Genomic DNA, 25,665 nt, shown 5'->3' on the forward strand with positions numbered 1-25,665 from the left:
AAGTGGCTTAATCACTACAAGTGTGTTGCCTCAAAGCTCGAGGGCTTCTAATAGAGCTGGATGTAGGATCTCAGGCATATTATCAGTAGAATCTGTTTCACTGGTCTCTGCCACCCTTTCTCATGCCTCTAGCCTTTTCAGGTTTATGTTTTCCTGAGTTTAGGTCCAGACAAAGTGAAAACTCCTTTTTTCTAATGGTTCCAATTAAAGCCAGAGGACTGCAGTTCTTTGGCTTGGGTTGGGTCATGTGCCTTTCCAAAAACCAATTACTGTGACGAGGACTTAGTTCCATCCTTACCCCCATGAAACCAAGGAACAGGATCATTGGAAAGCTAGTGCCAGAAAAGGGAGTAATGGATGCTGGACAAAAACACCAAAATATGTCTGCAAAAACTCTGGAGGGGGGCCTTAATCTCTTCTCGTGTGAAGTGGTGATGTGATGATATTAACATAATTAGTATTGGTTATTAAATACCAACTGTACTCTAGTTCTCTGCTAATAATCCTTATCACAACACCATGAGATAGGTGTTATTTTGCCCATCTTACTAGTGATGACACTGGAACTTTAAAAGGTTAAAGGAATTGCTAGGACTCTATAGCTAGTAAGTGGAGAAGCTAGGATTTTCACTCAGGTCTATCTTAGGATCCTAGCTCTGTCCATTGTGCCTGTCCCTAAGTAAGTATTCTTTACTTGTGATCTGATGGAAAAAAATAGTGCCTGTGTACACGTGCATATATATCAACATTGAGAATTATGAAACTGATGGAAAAGGAAGTAAATGACGAAGGGAAAGAGGATGCTTTCAAAGTGGGCACCCCTGACTGTGTGGGAGCATCCCACCAGCAGCATACTCTGTATCTCCAGAAAAGCCCAGGCCCTTTGGGCCTCAGAGACCCTAACTGGGGAGACTTTGGGAAGTGGACAGGCAGTTTTTTTTAACCGTCACGTATTTCTATGGCTTTGTTTTCCTTGTCAAGTTCCCAGCAGCTGCGGGACTTATTAAGACAGAATAATGTTGCATATTCATCAGATGACTTGTTAATCATCTGCCAAGCCCCTCTGGAGAGCAGGAGTCCTGGAGCTCAAATGAAGAATAGCAGACAGCATGTCCTTACCCGCTCTTGAGCAATGTGCTATGGGTAATTATATAAAAGTTTTCAGGAAAGTGGGTTTAAGCCAGAGGGAGAGTTTGCTGTTTGTGGGTACATCATGCTTTCTTTCTGATCATCTATTTGGTATCTTATCCTCTTCCTACTATATGGGTGAGGAAGGAATACTCTCCAGTGTACAGAAGAGACAGATTGAGTGTGAATGGTGGAGAGCTTCAGAGGAGGGCATATGAGAAGTCAGGTCTCCTAACCCTTCATTTAATATCCCTACTGGAAGGGATCTTTCATCTCTGCTTTGCTGTCAAGAAGCTGCTCATTAAAACACATAATTCTTTAGGATGCATATCCTTTGTCTGTTTGCTTCCTTAACAAATCCCAAATCCCTACTACAGTGCTTGGGCCCTAGAAGAGATTCAAAAACATATTTGCTCAATGAATGAATCCAAATTCCCCAGGTCCCAAGTGGGTACCTTACCTATAAGATGCAATGAACACAGCCTTGCCTCAATCCACTATGACTTTCAGGAGCAAGCTCTCCCAGAGAGCCTCGGGACTGCTGCTAATTCCCACAGACTCAGTCTAATTGCAACTCCTTTCAAGAGGCTACTTTAGGTTTCTTGGTGGATCTCAAAATGGTGCCTGAAAATTGTTCCTTCTGACCACTGTGCTCTCTTTACCATTTATTGGAAAGGATGGGCCCAGCTCCAGCCTTAATTCTTCCAAAACACAGGTAATGGGAGGCTGTAGCATTTAGTACTAAGTGTCCTCTTCTGTAGGATGAGTGCAATAATGATACATTTTATTTCATAGTAATTATGAGGGGGAAATGAGATAATGTTCCTGAAATATCAAGCTTCCACAGAGTAGAGATGTAGTAAAAGTTAGCCATGATCATTTATCATCTACAGGTTCTGTTAAAAGAGCACAGACTCTGGAACCAGATCACTGGGTTCAAGTTCCAGTTCTGCTATGTGGTAACTGTGTGATCTTGGGCAGATTACGTCTCCCTGCCTCAGTTCCTCATCTGTGAAATGGGGATGATAATAGAATTTGCCTCACAGGGCTGTTATGAGGCTTAAGTGGATCAATATGTAGAGAAGACATTTCCTGACACAGAGGACAGACCATAGATGTAGCAGTGGTATTATCCAGAAGATCCAGTACTGGGTATCTGATAGTGTTGCCTCCTCAAACCTGGAGTCCAATGCTCTCAGGGCCCCCCATTTTTCTACTTTACTCTTTACTTACCACCATGTAAGAATTCCTCACCTTTACCCTACCCAGCCTTTCACAAATGCTGTGTCCTACCTCTACTTTCAGACTGTACCAGAGGAAGAACAAAAACTGGTAGAGCCAAGATGTGCTTGGTCCACAGTGAAGATAGCCTCTTATCCTGTTGACTGAAATTCTTAACATCCCAGAAGTACCTGCATTTAGATTACTCTTTGGGTGCTGCTCCTCCCCAGGGGGTAATAAATGGATGGACACATGAATAAAAGGACCCTCTAAACCAGTTCCTCCATAAGAAAGCAAAAGATCTTCCCCAAATTTCATCTCCTACCCTAAAGTGCATAAACTGCTTTTGACACCCAGAATGTTCTTTTCCAGTTTCCATGACCTTAAAATCCAGACTCCATGTCCAGTTGCAGGAAAGTAATTGCTGGAAATCTTCAAATGGAACCCTGTCCCATTTTCCAGAAGGGCCCATCCTATAGCAATTTGTAGTTCTCAGAGTGTGGTCCCTGGCCCAACATAATCAGCCTCATCTGGGAATTTGTTAGAAATGAACATTTCAGAACCTGCTTTAGACTTCCTGAATCAAAAGCTTGGAGAGTGGGGTCCAATAATCTGTTTTTAACAGGCTCTCCAGTGTTTACAGGGAGTCTTCATGCTGAGAAGCACGACTTTACCATGTTAACCTTTCTAGTCTGCTGTCCTAAATGCCTAGAGACATCAGGCTTTGCTGACTGCCCATCCCCATCCTATGTCTCCTTCTCTCTTCTTGTCCTTGCTTCTGTCCTTCAGGGTACACAGTTCTTATTGACTTCTTTCAAGTGTTCTCACTTTTTGTGAGGAAGCATACTAGGATATTGTCTAAGAGAACTGTCTTCAAAAGCAGACAGTCCCAGGTGGAAGTCTTGATTCTGTGGCTTATACTCCAGGCAAGGTGCCTTCCTCTCTGCTCCTCAATATTCTCATCTATAAAATGGGCATGCTAATGGCTACTTTATTGTGAGGTTTAAATGAGTTCTGTGAAAGTACATTGTGTGGAGATAGGTAATAATATGGCAGCTGTGTATAAAATGAAGTGATCCCTCTAGGTTTTACTCTAACCATACAATAAATAGCAGATCATTCTTACACTTTGCTGCACATTAAAATCACCTAGGTAGATTTTAAGACCCTGATGACCATGCAGTTCCCCAGACCAATAAAATTAGAATCTCTAGGAGGAGGAGTGGATATCAATATTTAAAAAATTCACCAGGTGCTAGTAAGTTTGGGAACCAGTACTCTAGATTGATTCCTTTTTTCCTCTCTCCCTTCCTTCCTTCCTTCCTTCCTTCCTTCCTTCCTTCCTTCCTTCCTTCCTTCCTTCTTCTTTCCTTCCTTCCTTCTTTTCTTCCTCTTTGAAGATTTTATTTATTTGTGAGAGAGAGAGAGAGAGAGAATGAGTGGGGGTAGCGGCAGAGGGAGAGGGAGAAGCAGACTCCTGGCTGAGCAGGGAGCCTGATGTGGGGCTCAATCCCAGGAACGTGGGATCATGACCTGAGCTGAAGCCAGGCACTTAACCCTTTGAGCCACTCAAGTGCCTCTCTAGATTGCTTTCTAGTCTGTTTGCAAATAGCATGAACCATGGAGTTTGGCCCAGCAGTATGACACAATACTGTTGTAGCAAAGGCCATCTTGTCTGTAGATAGTATGTTACATGTGTCCCATCAGCCTGACCAGAATGTAAGGGCTACCAGAGCTACCTGGGGCCCAGGCCTCCTTATTTTCCCCATTCTTGAACCTAGAAAAATACATGGCATGAATTCAGCAGTGGCTTGCCTTTGATAAACTAATTGATACAGAAATTGAGCTGGTAGAAAAGAGTCCCCAATAGGCCATCTCCAAGAGGTTTAAAATGAAGAACAAGGGCTCTAAAGCCAGGCTGCTTTAAGTTTGGGCCACGATAGAGCACTCACTAACTGTGACCTTGGATAAGTTAATTAACTTCTCTGTGCCTCAGTTTCCCCATCTCTAAAAGGGAACTAATCTACTCATAAGCTCTACCTCTTAGAGTTGTTGTAAGGATCAAATACAATAACATGGGTGAAGTTTTTAACACAGTACTTGGGACATCAGTAAATGCTACCTGTTACTATTATTAAACTGGAGACTTACTCTAAACTGCCACAGGCTATAGGCCTGTGCGATCACAAGATCTATCTTTCTTTCTCATTTTCCTTGGATTGGATCTAAGACAGCAGAATTGCTTTATTTGAAATTCCATGATGCTTTAGTATCCTTCCCCTTTTTAGTACTCATTACAGTGCCTGACACACACTAGGATTCAATAAATGTTTCAATGAAAAGAATAAGTGGATGAGTTGGTCTAAAAAGAACTATTTCTCTATTAGACATGACTACTGTCCCTGTGGAGTCAGAGAAGGCAAAGTGTCCACTTGAACAGGAAATACAAATATAGACAAAACTCAAGGATAGAGAGAAAAACTGACACCCCTGGCATTTTGTCATTTAGATCATCATAGCATGCCATATGTATTTTTGTAAAATCTCTTAATTTCAGCCTTTGCTGGATCCCCATGTAACCTTCACTAATTCATTCAGTCATTAAAGTGACAATTCCTAATTATATACTACAGTGAATCAAGTCTAGAAAGGGACTCTGTGGCAAGAGGGGCATAAGTCAGCATGTGGCTTAGATGCTCCCTGCTTCTTGAATACATCGGCTCAGTTACCAGGTCTATGGCCATGTCATAAAGCACATGTCCTAACCACATGTGTGGTTACTTCTTGAACTAATGTGTTTGTTTGGCTCTGAGAGAAAATATAAACATTTTTAAGGGGCACCTGGGTGGTTTTGTCAGTTAAGTATCTGGCTCTTGATTTCAGCTCACATCATGATCTCAGGGTTGTGATATTGAGTCCTGAGTCAAGCTCTACACTCAGCAGGGAATCTGCTTCAGATTCTCTCTCTCCCTCTCTCTCTCTGCCTCTCACCCCACACACGTGTGTTCTCCAAAGCCATCAAATATTGTGTTCAATAAATGCATGGAAAGCCTAAAGGCAAATTTTACGTTGGAACCAGTTGTCTGGACGTCAGTATACTCAAAATTATCTCTGGTATCTTTTTTCTCCTATTTTCATCCCCTGGATGGTCTTGAACATAAGTGGTTGTTTCTTCTGGGTTGTCTCCTGCTGGCTGCAACTCCCATCCTCGCCTGTTTAGACCCTATTCCTACACTTTTCTTGTATCACTCTGAACATCTGAGAGGATTTTTGGTCTTATGGCCCCAGCAAATGATTCTTTAAGGGCCAACTGACCTACAGTAGAAGAAAGTTGTTCTCAGGCTGTCACAGGTCTTTGCAGAGAGAGGTACACACACATAGTAGTTTCCCTGTGAAATCTCAAAGGTACCCTTGGAGGATAAGTGGAGGTAAAACTGTGTTCTATATCAACATCTTTCAAGTATTTTCATTCTACAACTTCCCGTCATGTTTTTCTACTACAAAATTTTAGATTTTTCTCTTTTAGCTAAATGACTACACACTTGCTTTATATTATCTCTAAATTAATCAGAGCTCTTTTGATTAAAGGTGACATAACTCTAATCAAAGTAGCTTAAATAAAAAGGAGAATTTGTTGATTTCCATGGCTGGGAGGGATGGAGGAGATGCTAACGTGAGGTGTGACTGAATCTGGGGACCCAAACAATATCCTCAGGGCTTCCTGTCTCTCAGCTCTGCTTTTCCTTCTGCTTCTCTTTGTTGATTTCATTTTCTTCTGCAGATTTATTTCTTCCCAGTAGATGTAATTGGATGCCAACAGTTCAGGGTGGGGGGCTGTCACATCCTCATAGCCTATAATTCAGGGGACAGAAAGCTGCCATCTATGAAATCCAATTATAAAATCTCAGAGTTACCTGCCTGTCTAAAATCAGGTGGCTAATTATAATAATGAACCAAGACTGGGTAAGTGACACTCCTGTCCATCTTCCCCCTCCCTTTAGCGCCAGAATATTGGAGAATTGTGAACTAAAGCCCCAACAGAACAACGCAGAGTCAGAAAACATTAAATTCTTCAAAGGAGGGAAGAGATGTTGGGCTGATTTACAGAACACACGTGTTATAGAATATTGCAGGGGAGGGTAAAACTTAAAGACATAATGGAGCTTCAAACAAAATATAAGGGAGCTAGTAGGTCGTGTTAAAGTCATTCAAATTACTCAATATAAGGAAAATACCTTGTCTGTCTAAGGAACTGACTAGTCTTTCCTATTCAAACCTCTCATTATTGTTTTAAAACTCACTTTTATCTAAGATAAAAACCGTATTCCCCACATTGTCAACAGAGCATGAATTTTCTCATCACAACTTGGCATTGCTGACGAACCCAACTTTTCTCTATGTTATTTCTCTTAATGAAATGTCTGCCACAAAGTAAATGTTTAATGCGTATTCATTATATCCACCATTTTGACTTATGTTATTATATTACAAGAACAATCACATTAAATATTTATAATAGCCTTACATGTAATAACCTTATATTATTATAGCTCCTGTTTTCACACGAGGAAACTGAAGCTCATAGTCTTTGTGACATTCTTAAATAATTGGTAGGGCTGATATTATCCAGGTTTGTCTGACTCCAAAGCTAAAGCTCTTGATCTCTATGTAATGAATTCAATTTCTGGTAGTTGGAAGAACAGAGGAGAAAATTGACTTTCTTGATCTAACTCCAATTCCAAGTCCATAGCAGTAATTCATACCCATCGTGGCCTTTGGACACCTGCTTCATCATGATTACAAAGCATTCATTATACAAGGACCCTTTATTTAATTTTTAAGACTATGGAGTAAATGATGCTTCCTTGACAGCCAAATCCAATAACATGCAACAAAATTTCCCCACAGACATTTCTTGCTTAAATATAGATGCTATATCCTATTTAATTTGAAAAGCTGAAACAAGATTGGGCTTGTTTTTAACAGTTCCATTTGACCTTTTATTGGTATGTTTTTGTTAATAATAATCTACTCCCGGGTTGTGGATAATTTTAGCTTAACTGAAGCTCCAGTTTGTCTCATTTCTGTCATTGCTGGTTGCCCATACTTGTTCACTTTCTACCACCTGCTAAGATGTTCATCTTCATTTTATATGTGTCACCAGCTTGAGAGCCTTGGAAGATGTAACCCAGGTTTCTAAAGAAAAAATAAATATCAAATTCTCTCTGGTTAAGGCAGTAATAGTGATTTTTCTTCCTCCACCCATTGACTCTCAAACCCTCTCTGGCTTGCATATGTATTTGGGAATGAATTAACATCTGCAAGAGAAGGCAGATTGTCTGCTTGAAAGTCCCCGATCAGATGTATACTTTCAATATCTTACAATTTTGTCAATTAGACTTCACTTAGGTTGAAAAAACATCTTTGGATCAGAGTTCAAAGGGAGCTGAGAGTCTCTGTATTGGGTCTCTTCCTTAGAACCCCATGTGTCTCCTCTCTCCTCTCCAGCTTGTTCCATCTCTTTCCCGTTCCATCTCTTTCCCTGGCTCCCCTTATCTCTGTCATTTCTCAGCTTCCTGTCTAATGTATTAGGATGTCTCAGCACTAAGTGACAGTTGACATCTTAAAGACATTGGTCTCACATATCAAGGAATTCCTACATCAGTCAGGTCCAGGTTGGTTAATTCAGCAGCTTAAGTCACTCCTTTCTTTGTTCTGTGACCCTCAGCAGGTTGGCTTGGTGCTTAGGTGTGTCCTCCTGTTTTTGCAATTGGCTTTGAGTCCCAGGTATCACATTATACAAGCTGGCCAACAGAGATAGACACTTTTTTGTCTCACCTCTTTTCCCCAGCAAAGAACACTGTCCCAGAAGTACCCCCTAGCCCTTACTTCCTACTAGCCAGAGCTGCATCCCAGCCCAAACCTTTCAGAGTGGAGTACTTTCATAGACTTAGACTAATCAGATGTATGCTCTGTAGCTGGGAAGAGGCCCCACATTGAATATCTAACCATATGGAGTGAGAAGACAGGCAAAAAAGTCTGGATTCTATTGCTAAAAAGAAATGAGGATTCAACAGGTAGTATCTGCCTTACTCTTGGGGAGACTCCCAGGTAGGGCTTATGGCCTTCACTATAACCAGCAGGGTAATGACTCTTACATATTTATCTTTAGTCTGGATTTCTTCTGAGAATCAGAGAGGAAACTCCAAATATCTGCTTAGCTATTCCATATATGTATAGAGATCTTTCTTTTGAATAACCTCTATCCCTCCAGTTACATGCCACTTATAGATCCCACAAGCTCCTTCCAGGAAAATGTCAAATATTTTTTAATTGGCCTCCTTCATTTCCAGAACTGTGTCTGGGCCATTGGAACCCTCATCAGAAGTTTGTTGAAGGAACAAACATCATCCAGTGGATCTTGTTTTCTCGTGTGTGATAAGAACACCTTTCAGTGGCTATTATTTTTGTATTATGCCTTATTTGAGCAGAACTCCTCACTGAAAGAGCAGGGAGATACAGGAGGTCCTCACTTTGCTTGGCACTGTGCATCTGCAAAAATGACCGGGCAAAATGATCTTAATAATCCGTGGGAAAATTTATTGTTGTTCTGTGACCTCTAAAACTTTCTATCAAAACATTAGAAAGCTTTCTTATAGTCATTTATAAATGTATGAGGAAAGGGGAAAAATAGTAAAACTGCAATTTACTTAATGCAGTGTTATTTAAACCATTAGAAACATTGAGAATCAAAGTGTTTTATTTCTTATAAAGAAGTGATAAAGAGTCATTTGAACCATGCCTGCCTTCTCATCACATCACTTATAACACCAAGCGAACATCCTCTCTCTGCTTTGGCGGATTGTCTTGCTTCTCTCTAAGTTTGGATTAGCTTCCAATGTTTTTTCTTTTTTTTTTTTTTCTTTGCGACTTCAAGGTTGTGAAATTGCTCTGAGAGTTCCTTTCATGTGAAGTTTTTGAAGGCGCCAATTTCTCTGGGATATTTTCCTCCTTTTCCTCATTTATGTGGATAAGTCACCTTCTCTAAGTTCCTCTAACTGGCTGGCTGTAGTCTCCCAGTGGCGGCACTCAGCATTCCAGGGTCAGCTATCACTGCTCCATCTACATTCAGTTAGAAGTTTCCTTCTTCTTTTTGAAAATAGATATTTATTTGTTTGTTTATTTTAGAGAGAGAGAGTGTGTGTGAGCAGGGGGAGAGGAAGAGGAAGAGAATCTCAAGCGGACTCCATGCTGAGTGTGAAGCTCCACATGGGGCTCAATCTCACAACCCTGAGATCATGACCTGAGCCAAAATCAAGAATCAGATGCTCATCTGACTGAGCCACCCAGGCACCACTGAATTTTGCTTATGATTTGAATTTTGTTTGTGCTTTTTGCTTCCTTTCCTTCTTCTTTGTTGGCCATCCCCCTCTTTTGATTATCTATTTCTGTAAAATGTCCCAGGGGTTTATCACCAAGAGGGACCAGGAGGCAGCACAATTCCAAGGTTTGCTGGCTGTTCACAAACTCACACACACACACACACACACACACACACACACACCCCGAATGAGCAGTTACTGCCAGACTTTGAAAGATATGACTTGATTGGTCACTGACCATGAGATGTGTCTGTTGTTTTCTAGGTGATCTGTGGATTAAAAGAGCCAGCAGCAAAGTTTCTACCTTATTCAATGACTCCTAATTACTCTACTGTAGTAACTGGATATAATCTGTGTTGTTGGGGAATTGATGCCTATTGAACCAAACTGCAGCAACTGAAATCTGTATACCAGGAAGAGTGAAGGCTGCTTATGTCGTAACTCAGGATACAGCTACTCAGTGGCCACTTGCTATGTGTTTCTTTTAGCTCTATGCTTCTGAGACACCCCAGGGGCAGCCCCTAACCTCCAGGAGGCTGTGGAGTAGGCAAAGCACAGTTTCTTCCAATGCACATTTCTAGATGATATGCCTGGTCTCTGGCTTTAGGAAAGGATCTACTGGTAGCCGTGAGTCTATGCAGCAGGCTTGGATGGAAACAGCTGTTAATTAGAGAGGTGACATATAGTATAGCACTGTTGAGAAGCAGGAATGTCATTAGCAAGTTTAATAAGCCGAATAACTGCCCATGTGTCAATCAAAGATGGTAAAGGGAACCAATATGTAGCCTACAGGTTTTCTTTTCTCTTTGTTTCTGGTCCTTTAGCAAAAATGAAAACTTAATCTCTTTTAGCACGTTGGCCTTTGGAACCTAATGTAATCCAATCTAATAAATGGAATGCTAAGAGATGGCCTAGAAGACTGTGGCACAGCCTTTGCTATGTGGCCTTGCATAGAAATCTGAGCCTTAGTTTACCTGCCCTGGGTCTGCCCCTTGCTTTCAAATCCTCTCCTTGCCACAGGCATGGTGCAGGCCCAGAGGTGAGCCTACCCTAACCTCCAAGGGACTTAAAATAGTGAGAAAACTTTCTATCAGCTGACTTGGAGCAGATAGAAATGCCACCTATTTCTTTTAGGAAAAATAGTGTAGATACATTTTTGGTGTGTGTGTGTGTGTGTGTGTCTGTGTGTGTATTTAATTACATGCTTTCTTTTATGTGGTGAAGAGAAATATTAGGTTATGGTAAGAGCACAGACTTTGCAATCAGAGCTGAGTTGCAACCTGGGTTAGCCTTGACCACTGACTGTACTCAAGACACTCTATGTCATCTCACTGAGAAGGAATTCAAGATGTGGTGACTGCTGTTCATCACAAGCTGATGTGTGTTCAAATAAGCTGATGTGTGTATAACATTTCACACAATCCCTGGGACATTGAATGAAATCAAAATGCTATTTTCAGGGATGTCTCGGTGGCTCAGTCAGTTAAGCATCTGATTTCTGTTCAGGTCATGATCTGAGCGTCCTGGGTTGGAGCCCCACATTGGGCTCCCTGCTCAGTGGGGAGTCTGCTTGCCTCTCTCCCTCTGCCTTCCACCCCCACTCATGTACTCTCTCTTGCTCACTCTGCTCTCTCTCTCTCAAATAAATAAAAAATCTTTTAAAAAATGCTATTTTCATAATCTCTCTATTCTTTCTACTGTAGCTTGTGGTGCCCAGAGAGAAAACTATTGTTCAGTTTTAACAATTAATCAATCCTAAGTATTTGGTATAGTTAGATTTCTGCTCTAAGTATTCAATTACTTTTCATTTTGTGTGTATGGTTTTGATCTTGTTTCTTTTTTTGATGTGATTTAATATTAGAAACCTGCTCAAATTGTTTGCAGATATATACATGGGGATACAAAAAATGAATGAATAAATAGTAATATTTCCATTTGAGTCCCAGTGATGTACAAATCATTCTTCCCTTCTTTCATCTGGTCTGGTAACATGTTGTGATATACAGCAACATTCTTCAGCTCCTGGAAAGCTTCACCTCTGAAATAATTCAGTCTTTTTCTGCAGGTATTTTGCTGCTGCCATACAGTTGGCACAGAGTCAAAGATTTTGACCATGATATTTTACTTGCCAACTCCTCATAGTCTAGAACAAGTACTGGTGTATTTTGGAATGGCACAAAGAATGCTTTGTGTTTTAAAAACCCATCTCATTTGTTGTTCTTGGGTATTCAAAAAGACTACCTTTCCTTTGTAATTAGTTAGGCTGGGGTCATGACTGGGTTCAGGTAAATAAGATGCCAGTCGAAGTGATGGCCTGACTATGAAACCTTTCAGGAAATTGATGACACTATGTTACCATTATCTGGTGACTTCTAAGGCCATGTTTCTCAAATGGAGAATGATAATATGAAGGGGTACTGGTTACTGTTTGGAGGAAAATCACCATGGAGAACCACCTGGACCTTCATCAAATTATGATGTCAACATATAACCATTCTTTGTTGGGTTAAGTTTCTGAGATATCAGGACTTATTTGTTACCAAAGCATAGCCTACTGTATGGTAATTAAAATACTTCCTTATCTAATTCATGGGACTTTTCTGTTGATATAATGATACTGTCCTCATACTGTATTTTGTAAAGTGTATATGAAAGAAAGATGTTAATGTAGCATGTTGTTATTTGGGGAAAATACATAGGTTTGGAAGGTGAGAGACCATGCTCTTGCAAGAATGTCAAATCCTTGCATCTCTCTTGTCTGTAGCCCTGTAATCTATAAAGGAACAGTCCTCATCCTTGTCACAACTGTTTCTCAGGGTTGTTACAAGATGCAAATGAAATCATGAATGTGTAAGAACTTGGTAAACTGTAAAGTCCTGTCAAGTAGAAGGCACTGTAATTATTTCTCTGGAGCTTTGAGCCTCTCTCAGGAATACCCTTTCACATGTTTTCTAGAATGTCAGCGCAGAGATTTGTTCACAAAATCATGAGCCCAAACTTCCTAAATGTAATCTGAAACACTTGGCTGGCAGGCATTTTCTGCCTCAAATATCTACTTGAATCTGCAAATAGAAGTGGCTAGGATTTTAACCACAGAATGTCTGAAGGGGAGATATAAGAACCTTGCTCAGAATTTTAATCTCTCCTGAAGAGCAGAGTGGAGATGTAAGAAAGAGAGTGTGGGGATGAAGTCTGGTATTGGAGAGGGAGAAAGATCAAAGTTTCCTCTGGGAAGGACAGGGAATGGTCATGGATATGTGCTAAGCCTCCTACAGGACAGTTTCAATGAAGCATGTGGAAATAAAGCAGATGATTCACAGATGTTAACTTCAGGGCCAAGGCTGACCAACAGTCTCCTGAATACAACTTTCCCCTGTGGGGGCTCTGCTCCAAGTGCAGCTAGGCCCTCTGAACCTCAGCGTTCAGCTTCCTAGCTCTTGCTATAGGCCAGGCACCCTGCTAAGGCTTCACAAATATTAGCTCATTTATTAGTCATGAATAATCCTAGGAAATAGGTACTACTATTATCTTCACTTGAGAAATGGGGAAAGTGAGGCCAGAACAGTTAAACTCTAGGACACAGAAACCATAAGTGGCAGAGCCAGGATTCAAACCCAGGCAGCATGCTCTAAACAATAAATACACTATGCCACCTCATCTAGAAATGGAGTAGAACATGTTTGTGTACCTTGGAGGTTCAATGACTTTCAACATCCTGGAATTCTTGGACTTAAATTCATCAGATGAGAGTCCATGAAAAACAAATCAAACAAGAAAGTCACTTCCTGATGGGTTCAGGTTGCGCAGATATGTGGCTGTATCTTGCAGACATAAAATGCAAATCCTCTGCTTGCTACTGGAATTAGCAATTCCTTGCTACTGGAAACAGAGCATCACTCATTGAGGTTCCCAAGTGATTATTAGATAGCTCCACTGGAGAGCCCCCAGTGCCCACTGCACGGAAAGCCAGACCCAAGTGAGCTCATTACCTATCACTTGGTTGTTGGCCAAAAGAAATAAATAAGAAGAAAACCCTCCTGGGGTTATGCTTTCAGTGTGGGGTACTAAGATTCATTAGCATAGCTTCATAAAAATGTGTGTCTGAGGCATGTGTTTATTGCTCATCACAATGCTTATACGCACTCATTAATTACCAGTTGCCTTTAGGCATTTATTTGAAGACAGTCAAGTACTATGTAATCAAGTAGAGCTAACAAATTACTTTTGTGGAGAATCTGGAAAAAAGGAAAATGTGAGATTAGCAATTAGTATGTGTCTCCTACTTTCCTTGCTGCTTGGTTGCTTACCTTATAATGTATTAAGCATCACACAACTGGGTCTCTGTGAGTCCTTCTCTAGACTTGGTGTTTCTATTTCCCAAGTGAATGCTTTTCTACAATATTTCCTCCCTACTACTAAGTGTTCTTTAAAGCATAGCCCAAACCACCTGCATCCAGTTTATCTGGGGGTATTTTATTAATGTTGGAGAGTCTCTAGCTCTAGCACTGACCACTGAGTCAGAATTTGCACAAGTGAGGTCTGGGGGAGCTGATTGTGTAAACTGGTTTATACTCATTAACTCAAAGCTACTTGCAGTCTCAGAAATGTTTCTGTTTTGATAACAAACTATATGGACACATTAGGCCTGCATTTTAACATATGCCCCAGGTGAATTTTATGCTTATTAAAGTTTGAGAACTATTACTATACATGTGGTAGAGGGATTGGATTGGATATGATTGTTAGTAAATGTGATGGGAAAAAAAACACTCAAGTATCATTTATAAAAATCATATTCTTACAAATATCATTTATCTAAGATAGAAAAAAAGATTTTGCTAGGAGAAAAACATGCAAAATATACTATGTAAAATTTTAATTATGAGACTAACTTCTCTGACTGGCCTCAACCAACACAGGAAATCTGGAACATCAAGTAAAAGAACACAGTTGCATTCATCCCTGCATAGAAATTCTATGAAGGCAGGTATGGACTACACACAAACTGATGAGTCCTTCTGAACTGGCCCCTGAGAAGTGGTCACTGTGGGAAGATATCCTAACATTGTCCAAATGGCTGAGAAACTTTGCGAGCAGAAGTCACAAATTGGCAGTCCCTGGCCCATAGCCACCCACAGCTGTGTTCTGTTCTGTGCACAGTGATTTACTCATTTTGTGTCATTTTCAAACACTTAAAAATCCAGAGATGTCATATTCAAAGAATTATTTCTAACTTTTTGTGAACTATCAGAGGAATTGGCAAATATGGACTTTGTTCCCATATGGCAGGAGTTGACTAGCTGAGTAGCGGTCCCCCTCTTTAGATGGAGCCAAGGTTTTGCTTCACTAGAGTCTCCAGCTAGCCTGCTTCTTTCATTATCATTGCCTGTCGAGCCTTATGGCTGGGATGTTGCTACCCCTGCTCTGTGACCTGGTCATTCTCATTCTTGGCTGCATATTAGAATTATCTTGGAAGCTAAAAAAAAAAAAAAAAAAAAGAAAGGAAGGAGAAGGAAAAAGAAGGAGAAGAAAACAAAGCAAAGCAAAAAAAAAAAAAAAAAGACTAGACTTACTACAGATGATTGCTACAGGACCTCAGGGGCTCGGGCATTTGCATTTTTTAATCTCCCCAGGTGATTCTATGCCAATAGAGGGTTGAGAACCACTGGTTCACCCTGAGAACTTTCTAGAAGCTGACTCAAGAGAGGATCCCAGCATGTCCTCAGGTACTGAGGTACATTTGACCTTGAGGTGTTACCCTCAGAAATTTTGTTTAAGTCGACAGGAGGGAGGTTTGTGCCAAGGTTTGCATTTTTCCCAGGGGTTTTGGTGCAGATGGTCCAGAGCCTGAGTAGGATATTTGCTCGGAACTCTCCTTCCCCTTCCCCTGACAGGTTGGAACTAAGGATAAGCTCAGGAAAATCAGCCATCTCATGTCATAAACAAGGAGAGCTGGGACGATTATGTGGTGAATGTTGCCTGAGAGAGCTGACTAGGCATTATTTCTGGAAACTTGTGTGGCATTTTAAGTGAATTCTGTTCATGGCTTCTACCCTGTTCTTTCAACCTGACTGCAGTGAATAGCTGATCTCTGAGAGATGAGCTGTTGACATCTCAGCTTGAAATGTAAGTGCCAGGAACACTTCTTGATCAGAGCTAATTCTCCCCTTTTCTGCCTACTTGGTGCCATTTGGACTTTCAGAAAATCTGTTCCCCTACGATGAAATGGTACAAATGGAAACTCATCAGAGGAAAGGCCACTTGTGTTTTTCCTGACTCTGATTCAACTCACTCCATCTCACCATTGTGGAAGTGGCCAAAAGACCTGATGAAGACTCTTCATTTCACAATTTCTTTCAAAGTCTATAAAAGAAAGAAAAATAGGAAAATACAGGAGAAATTCTTTGTGATGTTAGATTAGGTAAAGTTGTCCTGGATAAACCACCAAAAGAGTAATTTATAAAAGAAAATAAATAATAATTTGGACTTTGTCACAGGAACTTCTGCTCTTTAACACATTAAAGTTGACATGGAGAAATGATTTGCAAATCCCATACTTGACTAAGCCTTATATCTGGCATGTATAATGAATTCTAGAATATTCTAATTTCAAGAAGTAACACACTCATTTAAAAAAAAATAGGCATAAAGGGGGGCACCTGGCTGGCTCAGTCAGTAGAGCATGTGACTCTTGATCTTGGGGTTGTAAGTTCAAGCCCGACATTGGGTAGGAGATTACTTAAAAAATAAAACTTTTGTATCAGTACCACACTATCTTGATGACCACAGTTTTGTAGTACAACCTGAAATCTGGCATCGTGATGCCTCCAGCTATGGTTTTCTTTCTTTCTTTTTTTTTTTTTTTTTGGTTTTCTTTTTTTAAAATTCCCCTGGCTATTCGGGGTCTTTTCTGATTCCACACAAATCTTAAAATAATTTGTTCTAACTCTCTGAAGAAAGTCCATGGTATTTTGATAGGGATTGCATTAAATGTGTAAATTGCCCTGGGTAGCATTGACATTTTCACAATATTAATTCTGCCAATCCATGAGCATGGAATATTTTTCCATCTTTTTTTGTTTTCCTCAATTTCTTTCAGAAGTGTTCTATAGTTTTTAGGGTATAGGCATCCACATGCAGAAGAATGAAACTAGACCACTCTCTTTCACCATACACAAAGATAAACTCAAAATGGATGAAAGATCTAAATGTGAGACAAGATTCCATCAAAATCCTAGAGGAGAACACAGGCAACACCCTTTTTGAACTTGGCCACCGTAACTCCTTGCAAAATATATACATGAAGGCAAGAGAAACAAAAGCAAAAATGAACTACTGGGACTTACTCAAGATAAAAAGCTTCTGCACAGCAAAAGAAACAGTCACCAAAACTAAAAGACAACCTACAGAATGGGAGAAGATATTCGCAAATGACGTATCAGATAAAGGGCTAGTTTCCAAGATCTATAAAGAACTTATAAAACTCAACAACAAAGAAACAAACAATCCAGTCATGAAATGGGCAAAAGACATGAAGAGAAATCTCACAGAGGAAGACATAGACATGGCCAACATGCACATGAGAAAATGCTCTGCATCACTTGCCATCAGGGAAATACAAATCAAAACCACAATGAGATACCACCTCACACCAGTGAGGATGGGGAAAATTAACAAGGCAGGAAACAACAAATGTTGGAGAGGATGCGGAGAAAAGGGAACCCTCTTACACTGTTGGTGGGAATGTGAACTGGTGCAGCCACTCTAGAAAACTGTGTGGAGGTTCCTCAAAGAGTTAAAAATAGACCTGCCCTACGACCCAGCAATTGCACTGTTGGGGATTTACCCCAAAGATACAGATGCAATGAAACGCAGGGATACCTGCACCCCGATGTTGATAGCAGCAATGTCCACAATAGCCAAACTGTGGAAGGAGCCTCGGTGTCCATTGAGAGATGAATGGATAAAGAAGATGTGGTTTATGTATACAATGGAATATTACTCAGCCATTAGAAATGACAAATACCCACCATTTGCTTCATTTTTTTTTTATTGGTGTTCAATTTACTAACATACAGAATAACCCCCAGTGCCCGTCACCCATTCACTCCCACCCCCCGCCCTCCTCCCCTTCCAACACCCCTAGTTCATTTCCCAGAGTTAGCAGTCTTTACGTTCTGTCTCCCTTTCTGATATTTCCCACACATTTCTTCCCCCTTCCCTTATATTCCCTTTCACTATTATTTATATTCCCCAAAGGAATGAGAACATATAATGTTTGTCCTTCTCCGACTGGCTTACTTCACTCAGCATAATACCCTCCAGTTCCATCCACGTTGAAGCAAATGGTGGGTATGTATACAATGGAATATTACTCAGCTATTAGAAATGACAAATACCCACCATTTGCTTCAATGTGGATGGAACTGGAGGGTATTATGCTGAGTGAAGTAAGTTAATCGGAGAAGGACAAACATTATATGGTCTCATTCATTTGGGGAATATAAATAATAGTGAAAGGGAATAGAGGGGAAGGGAGAAGAAATGAGTAGGAAATATCAGAAAGGGAGACAGAACATGGAAGACTCCTAACTCTGGGAAACAAACTAGGGGTGGGGGAAAGGGAGGAGGGCGGGGGTGGGGGGGGCGGTGACTGGTTGACGGGCACTGAGGGGGGCACTTGACGGGATGAGCACTGGGTGTTATTCTGTATGTTGGCAAATTGAACACCAATAAAAAATAAATTTATTATTAAAAAAATTAAAAAATAAAGCTTTCAAAAAATAAGCAAAAAATTTGAATAGACACTTCACCTTAGAGGATAACAGGTTGGAAAATAAGCATGTAAAAGGAATTTCAATATCTGTAGTCATTTGTGAAATACAAATTGCAACTGCTTCTAGATAGCACTACATGTTTGTTAGATTGTCCAAAATTGAAAACGCTGAACACGTCAGATGTCAGTGAGGATGTAGAGAAACAGAAACCCTCATACATTGCTGATGGGAATTAAAATGGTACAACCACTTTGGGAAACAGGACTGCAATTTTTCAAAACATTAATCCTATACCACAAGAATGCAACCATTCTGCTTCTAGATATTTAACCCAAGAGTAATGAAAGTGTATGTCCATCTAAAGACTTGCACCTGAATGCTCAGAGCAACTTTATATGTAATGGCCTCAAACTGGAAATAATCCAAATGTCTATCAACAGGTTAACAGGTAAACAAACTATGTCATTTATATATAGTGGAATACTGCTCAGTAATCAATATGAATGAACTAGGGATAACATGTATGGATGAATTTCAAGATAATTACACTATGTGAAAGAAGCCAGACAAAAAAGTACATACTATATGGTTACATTTCTATAAAATCCTAAAAAAAAAAAAAAAATGCAAGCTGTGAAAGAAAGTAGATCAGTGGTTGCCAGGGAAAAGGCTGGAAGAGAGAAGGAATAAGAAGAAGGGATTATGAAGAGATAGAAGTGAACTTTTGAGTGAATATATTCATCATTTTAATTGTATACATGGCTTCCTGGGTATATACCTACATCAAACCTTATCAAATAGAATACTTTAAATATATGCAGCCTATTGTCCACAATCATTCCTACATAAAACTGTTTGAAAAGGAAAAGAAAAGTGAGCACAGACAAGAAGTTAGTTCTGTGATTTTTATTGTTTTTGTTAAGATTTTTTTTTCTTATAGATTTTCTTTTTCTTAAGATTTTTTTTTTGTTATAAGTGATAGAGAATTGAATGCAAACCAGCTTAGGTGAATCTGAGTCCTTTAGAAGATGTTTGTCTCATTAGAAGGAATAAAAGTGAAATTAAGGAAGCTAGAACTCAGAAAATGTTATATTTAACTCTTCTCCATCTGGCTCAATCAGAAATAAATGGGTTCACTTGCACATTTATTTTCTAAAAAAGTGTTTTTTCTACTCAAAGCTCAGAGGCAGAAAGAGCACAAGATCTTGGCTGGGTATCAGATGCTATTTCCTCCAGAAGAAGGGCAGGACTGCAAAGCTTGAAAGAATGTCTTTTTCTTGCTTTCATTAAGGTCTTTGGATAAGCCTTTTCTTTGCTCTTTCTTTTGCAAAGGGAAAGGTGTAGGTCAACTACTTAGAAGGCAGGCCACACTAAATAGATGGAAGTCATAAGGAAGCTAGAGGCTCTGTGAGGACAAAAATGTGTCCATGGCTCTGGGTACCAGCTTGTGCTGGAAAGATGCCATGCCCTTTACATCCATCAGTGTCTCATTTGAAAGGAACCCTCAATTTTGGTCATTAAAGATAAAGGACTGTGTGATGGTAATGTGAATGTCCAGACAGCCCATGATGTGGGTGAGCAAGAGAATGCTGACTGCAAAGGAGATGAGTTTTCAACTGTGTTGTTCCATATGAAACTGATGTTATGAAATCCATTCCATTGATAGGAAAGATGAAATACCTGCAGAACTTACAACTTTAAAAAAAAATAAAAGTTAAACTTTTGGTTATACCCTTCCTTCTGCCAGGAATAGTTAATATAATTTTGATCATTATCCCCATCGTATCACAGAAGGGATACTGAAAGCAGCACCTATTATCATTCTAGAGAAGTTAATCCACCACAGCTTCTAGAAAAGTTAGCCCTCCATACTGCATGACCTTGCATGTCTATGTTATTTCCTATTATGTCCTTAAGGTAAACCCTTCATTGAGTTGGTCTGAGTGGGCTCCTGTCAGAATTTATTTATCCCCATTGATCAATATTATAGGGCTATAAGTACCTTAGAGTATATAAAAGCACTTTTTAAAAAAAGATTTTGTTTATTTATTCATGAGAGACAGAGAGAAAGAGAGAGAGAGAGAGAGAGGCAGAGACACAGGCAGAGGGAGAAGCAGGCTCCATGCAGGGAGCCCGACATGGGATTCAATCCCGGGTCTCCAGGATCACACCCTGGGCTGAAGGCGGCACTAAACTGCTGAGCCACCCGGGCTGCCCCTAGAAGCACTTTTATAAGCATTTAATTTATTCTTCACTATAAATGAGATAGGAATTCTTATTTTCATTTTGCAGAAAGAGACTAGGGAAAAAATATGTTTCAGAGAGGGGAAATAAATGGTCCAGAGTCACACAGGTCATCTGTGGTGGATTTGGATTTCAATCCTAGGTGCTTTGAGAGGATAATGACATTTCCACCATAGCTAATCATTTGCCCTTGGTTCAGTTACAATATAGGTTTGGCTACATGTTATAAAGGTAAAAAAATAAGTGACTTAAACAATATTTTTCCATGATGTAGTTCTTTTTTTTTTAATTTTTATTTATTTATGATAGTCACAGAGAGAGAGAGGCAGAGACATAGGCAGAGGGAGAAGCAGGCTCCATGCACCGGGAGCCCGATGTGGGATTCGATCCCGGGTCTCCAGGATCGCGCCCTGGGCCAAAGGCAGGCGCTAAACCACTGCGCCACCCAGGGATCCCCCATGAGGATCTTGAGTAGATAGTTCAGTGCTGGTGTAATGATTTTGCTTCCTGCGGTTATGCAGTGACCCAGGCTCTTCTGTCCCATTGCTCTACCACTCTCAGGATATTGCCCTTGCATCCTGTTCTAAGATAGCTCACCTCCATGACCATGGAAGTAAGCAAGCAGGATCAAAAAAATGGATGCAAGGAAGGGGCCTACCTCCTCCCTTTAAGGATGCCTTAGAAATTATCATATGACTTCTCATCACATTCCACTGGCCATTATCTAACACACCTAACAGCAAGGGAGGCTGGAGACTCAGGAGCTAATAGATTTGGGGTGACAGCTACGCATCCCTACCTATGTACGTGTTTCCTCAAAACCCAAGTTGTTCTCTCTCTCCATTTGAAGAAGGAAAGGATCATGCAAATTCGCACTAAGACACAAATGACTGGTGATAGATGCTGCCTGGGAGAGGATCCTGTAGACAGAGAATACAGAAGAACAAAAGGGAGGGTAGAGCCCTGAACCCTAGAAGACATCACTGGGGGAATTCCCAGGGGAAATTCATACAGAAAAGGAAGCCTGAGGAACGAAAGACAAGGTGTGCTAGTTTTGCAGTTTTGCAAATACCAGTTCCGTTCCTCAAGTTCTTTCTGTTCTCTGATTTCAAGGATCAATGTAGGTACAATAGTAATATGTCAATTAAATCAGTCTCTATCTTTTCCACTAGGAGCGAATTGAATTTCCACACCAGATGCTGGGCGCTCAAGACTGGTGAGTTAAAATGCAGGCTAGCTTAGCCTCCATGGATTTAGTTTCCTCTTGTTCGTCTTTCTTCTTTAATGAGTGAAACCCAAAGGAACCCCAGAATCCTCATGGCTGCTATAGCAACAGTTTTAGTATTAGAGGTTTCAACCTGAAAGGTAGGGATAGCATTGCTAAATTTCAGCCCCTAAGTGTCACCTCCTTTTTTGGGTCAAGCTGAAGGCTGAGGCCTCCATATCCTCCAGATTCCACGCTAGGAATTTCCTCCCAGGTGGAAGATATTTGATGATATCACTCATCACCTTGATGATTGGCAAGAGCCCCAGACACCAGGCAGGTGAGCCCATCTTCATGGCCCGAAAACTCAGTCTGAGAGAGATGAATTTCACAATCACTTCTAGAAGAGCTGAGACTAGTTCCTATCACTTTTCTCCCTCTCTCATCATGCTTTCTGCCACACCAGTAGCTTTTATCCTTCCAGGCTTCACTTTTTTAGGAACGCTCTTTCTAAAATTTATAGGAGTGACCCCAGAAGAACCAGCAAGGATCTATACCACCCCACTCTTAGACTTTCTCTACTCAAAAACAAGGACTCTGATAACTCCAGTCCACCCACCCACACCACTTTGTGGCTGTGGAGAAGTACTGATGTATGGATTTCCTACGTTGAAAGCTGGCCCCAGGAAGGGCCCAATCCCAGCTGCCAGAGCATTAAGAAACCCTGTGGCCACTGTATCTCTTCCTTGCCCCTGAGGCTGTCATAAGTCGGCTTGCTCACATACTTTGTGAGCCAGTATGCTTCCTCAAGTCAGAAACGCAGGAGCAGATTTGGGCTAATTGATTAGCTTGGGGAAGCCCTTGTGTTGATTTTTACAACCTCCAGAAATAAATACCATATGAATTTGACATGATTAATGTGGATGCAAATGCCAAAGAAAGTAATAAAGATTTGACACTTATTAAAAAGTGTTGCCAGAAAAGTATGAATAATTATTTTAATATAAGCACCGTGTGGTGCATATCCCTCTGCTTTTCTTTAATTTCCCCACAGATAGGCTGCTGTGAGTGCCATACCCTTGTGAAGCAAATGAGAAATTGTATTTGGAATTAAATTTTAAAAAGAAATTGCAATTGTTTTAATTATAAGTCACCCAGTGTGGGTCCTGAGCTAGACAGGCTCTCAGGCGCTGATGAATTAGGGTGCCAGCAATACCATGGGATTGATATCTGAAGCATGGAACTTGGCTTTACAGCCAAGGTATTCATGCCTGTTCTTGACTCCCATGGGGAAAAGTATATTCATTAATAATTATTATTAAATGGGAAAGCAGGTTGAGAGCCTTTTTCATTGTAGCATCCACAGCCCTTGTAGCTATATAAATCCTATAAACCTAATGGGGTTCTTCTGATTAAAGCTCCAAGCTTAAATCCAGAAGATACTCTCTAGTGCATATGTTGAGGGAGTCCCTGAGGTCTACCGGGTAAATAATCTATATATTAAATAGTCCTTAAGTTGCAGCTCTTCTGACTAAAGCTCCATGCTTAAATTCAGAAGATGCTCTCTAGTGCATGTGTTGAGGGGGGGTGGGGTCCCTGAGGTCTACTGGGTAAATAATCTATATGTTAAATAGCCCTTAAGTTATCATGTGTACTATGATACTCCTCCAGCTTATGTACTAAATCCCCACTAGGTACTAGGAATTCCAAACTAACTGGCAACCCTTTGTACTTCAGCATAGGCGAAATAACACACTTAGGTTTCCCATCTTTTACTAGCAGACATTTGGTTTATTTCCACATCTTAACTATTGTGAATAATGCTGCAATAAACATGGGCATGCATATCTCTTTGAGAGATATCTCTTTGAGAAACTGATTTTTTTCCTTCGGATATAAACCCAGAAGCGACATTGGTAAATCATATTACATAAATAAGTTCTGAGGATATTAGGTACATCATGGTGACTATAGTTCATAGTGATGTATATTATATTATAGTATATACTACACTGTAGTATAATGTAGTAAGTGTACTACAAAATTGTTTGTTCCTTATCTGCAATTCATATTTAAGTGTGCATCCTGTATTTTATCTGGCAATTAGACAGGTTGGGGTGTTCATTCCTGTTCCTGCTGAAGCCTGGCCAGGGTTTTATAATGACCATGTTCCTTGACAGCAGCTCTTATTAAGAGTCTTCTTCTATGGCTTCAGTTTTCACTGGGCTGGAAACTCAGTCGCCTCCATTGTAAGCCTCCCCACTATTGTCAATACCTAAGAGCTTCACCCTACCTTGCTGGAAATAATGCCTTACAAAAGTTCACTTTAATAACATCCTTTGGGATAGGCCATCTGCTTCCTGTGTGATATAAGTGCCACCCCTCTTAGAGGTCTTTTTGAGGCCCCTGCTATGTCAGGGCAGGGCTCTCCTAGCTTGGAGCTCCACACTGTGTCATTCTCCATGACAGCGGTCCAAGTGAGTCAGTCCAGTGGTCAATCACCAGCATATCAATATCTACTGTGAAGATTGGAATTAGAATATAATACAGATGGAAATGATTGACAGGATTTTCTAGGCTACATCTTGAATGGATTTCTAAAGCATAAGACATATTGGTGTCTGGATGTGTCTGTGGATGTGTGTACAAACACATACATACACACACATGCACGTATATACATGCATACATATATAATACATATTCTTTTTTTTAAGATTTTATTTATTTATTCATGATAGAGAGAGAGAGAGGCAGAGACACAGGCAGAGGGAGAAGCAGGCTCCATGCACCGGGAGCCCGACGTGGGATTCGATCCCGGGACTCCAGGATCGCGCCCTGGGCCAAAGGCAGGCGCCAAACCGCTGCGCCACCCAGGGATCCCTATAATACATATTCTTTTAAAAAATCTTAAAAAACCCTATTCTTCCCCTGTGATAATCTGCCAAATCTGCTATGAAGGAATAGTGAAGCAAATCAAGGAAGCTGCATATAATCCCCTGAGGAAGGAGGGGCCGAGTTTCCATCAGCTCACGATGCTCAGGCCAATTTTAAGAACCTCTGAGGTGATTTATGTCATCTATTGGGTGATCAGTAGTCTTTGCCATGTCTCTTGATTTATAATTTCAGCATGTATTTGTGAGATGCAGTTCTTTGTGTTTTCAATAAAATAAAAAGCATTTGATTTCTTCAATTTGTCATTTTTTGTTTAATCATAAAATTTTAGATTTGCACATAAATCAAAGATAATTTCCATAATACTGTGCAGCGATTCATTTGCACGATCATTTTTTGATGTCTACTTTGATCTAAGCATGAATTATATCTCATGAGGCCCATTGGTATCCCATCAACAACGCATTATAACATAAAGCATGTCCTTGAGGAAATAGATCAGGAAAATGCTGATTAGTGCTTTCTCAATGCCAGTACCTGAATGATCTTGGAGCCACAAGCTCTGATCAAGGTCCCTCATCCCCATTGTGTGTCCCCACTTCCTCCTTCTGAGGTTGGCAGGATTGCATCAGGGGATGGAGATACCTCCTTTTCTGCCCTTCTCAGTTGCTCCACCCCTTACCCTCAAAGGCTCTTTCTTCAAACCTCACTCTCAGTTTTATTACTTCTTTATTTCCTTCCAGGGACATCTCTGTCATCGTTACCTGGGCTCATGTCCTTTGGGTACAGGTACTCAGTAATTTTGAGTCTTTAA

The 25,665-nt window shown here is 40.5% G+C and overlaps 1 long non-coding RNA gene across 7 annotated transcripts in view; it reads left to right on the forward strand.

Annotated features, from left to right (window-relative positions):
• LOC144300794 (uncharacterized) overlaps positions 1–25,665 on the forward strand; it is a 340,674-nt gene that overhangs the window by 171,653 nt on the left and 143,356 nt on the right. For 5 of the 7 annotated variants that reach the window (XR_013367574.1, XR_013367578.1, XR_013367577.1 and 2 more), the window contains one exon: positions 21,925–21,968. The exons of 1 other annotated variant lie outside the window; for it this stretch is intronic. This is a non-coding gene — a long non-coding RNA (uncharacterized LOC144300794). Of the gene's footprint in view, positions 1–21,905; positions 21,969–25,665 lie in introns of all 7 variants that reach the window. One more of the 7 variants, XR_013367576.1, reaches the window with a different exon arrangement.

Source organism: Canis aureus, chromosome 29, assembly GCF_053574225.1.
Source record: "Canis aureus isolate CA01 chromosome 29, VMU_Caureus_v.1.0, whole genome shotgun sequence".
NCBI classification, from domain to species: domain Eukaryota; kingdom Metazoa; phylum Chordata; class Mammalia; order Carnivora; family Canidae; genus Canis; species Canis aureus.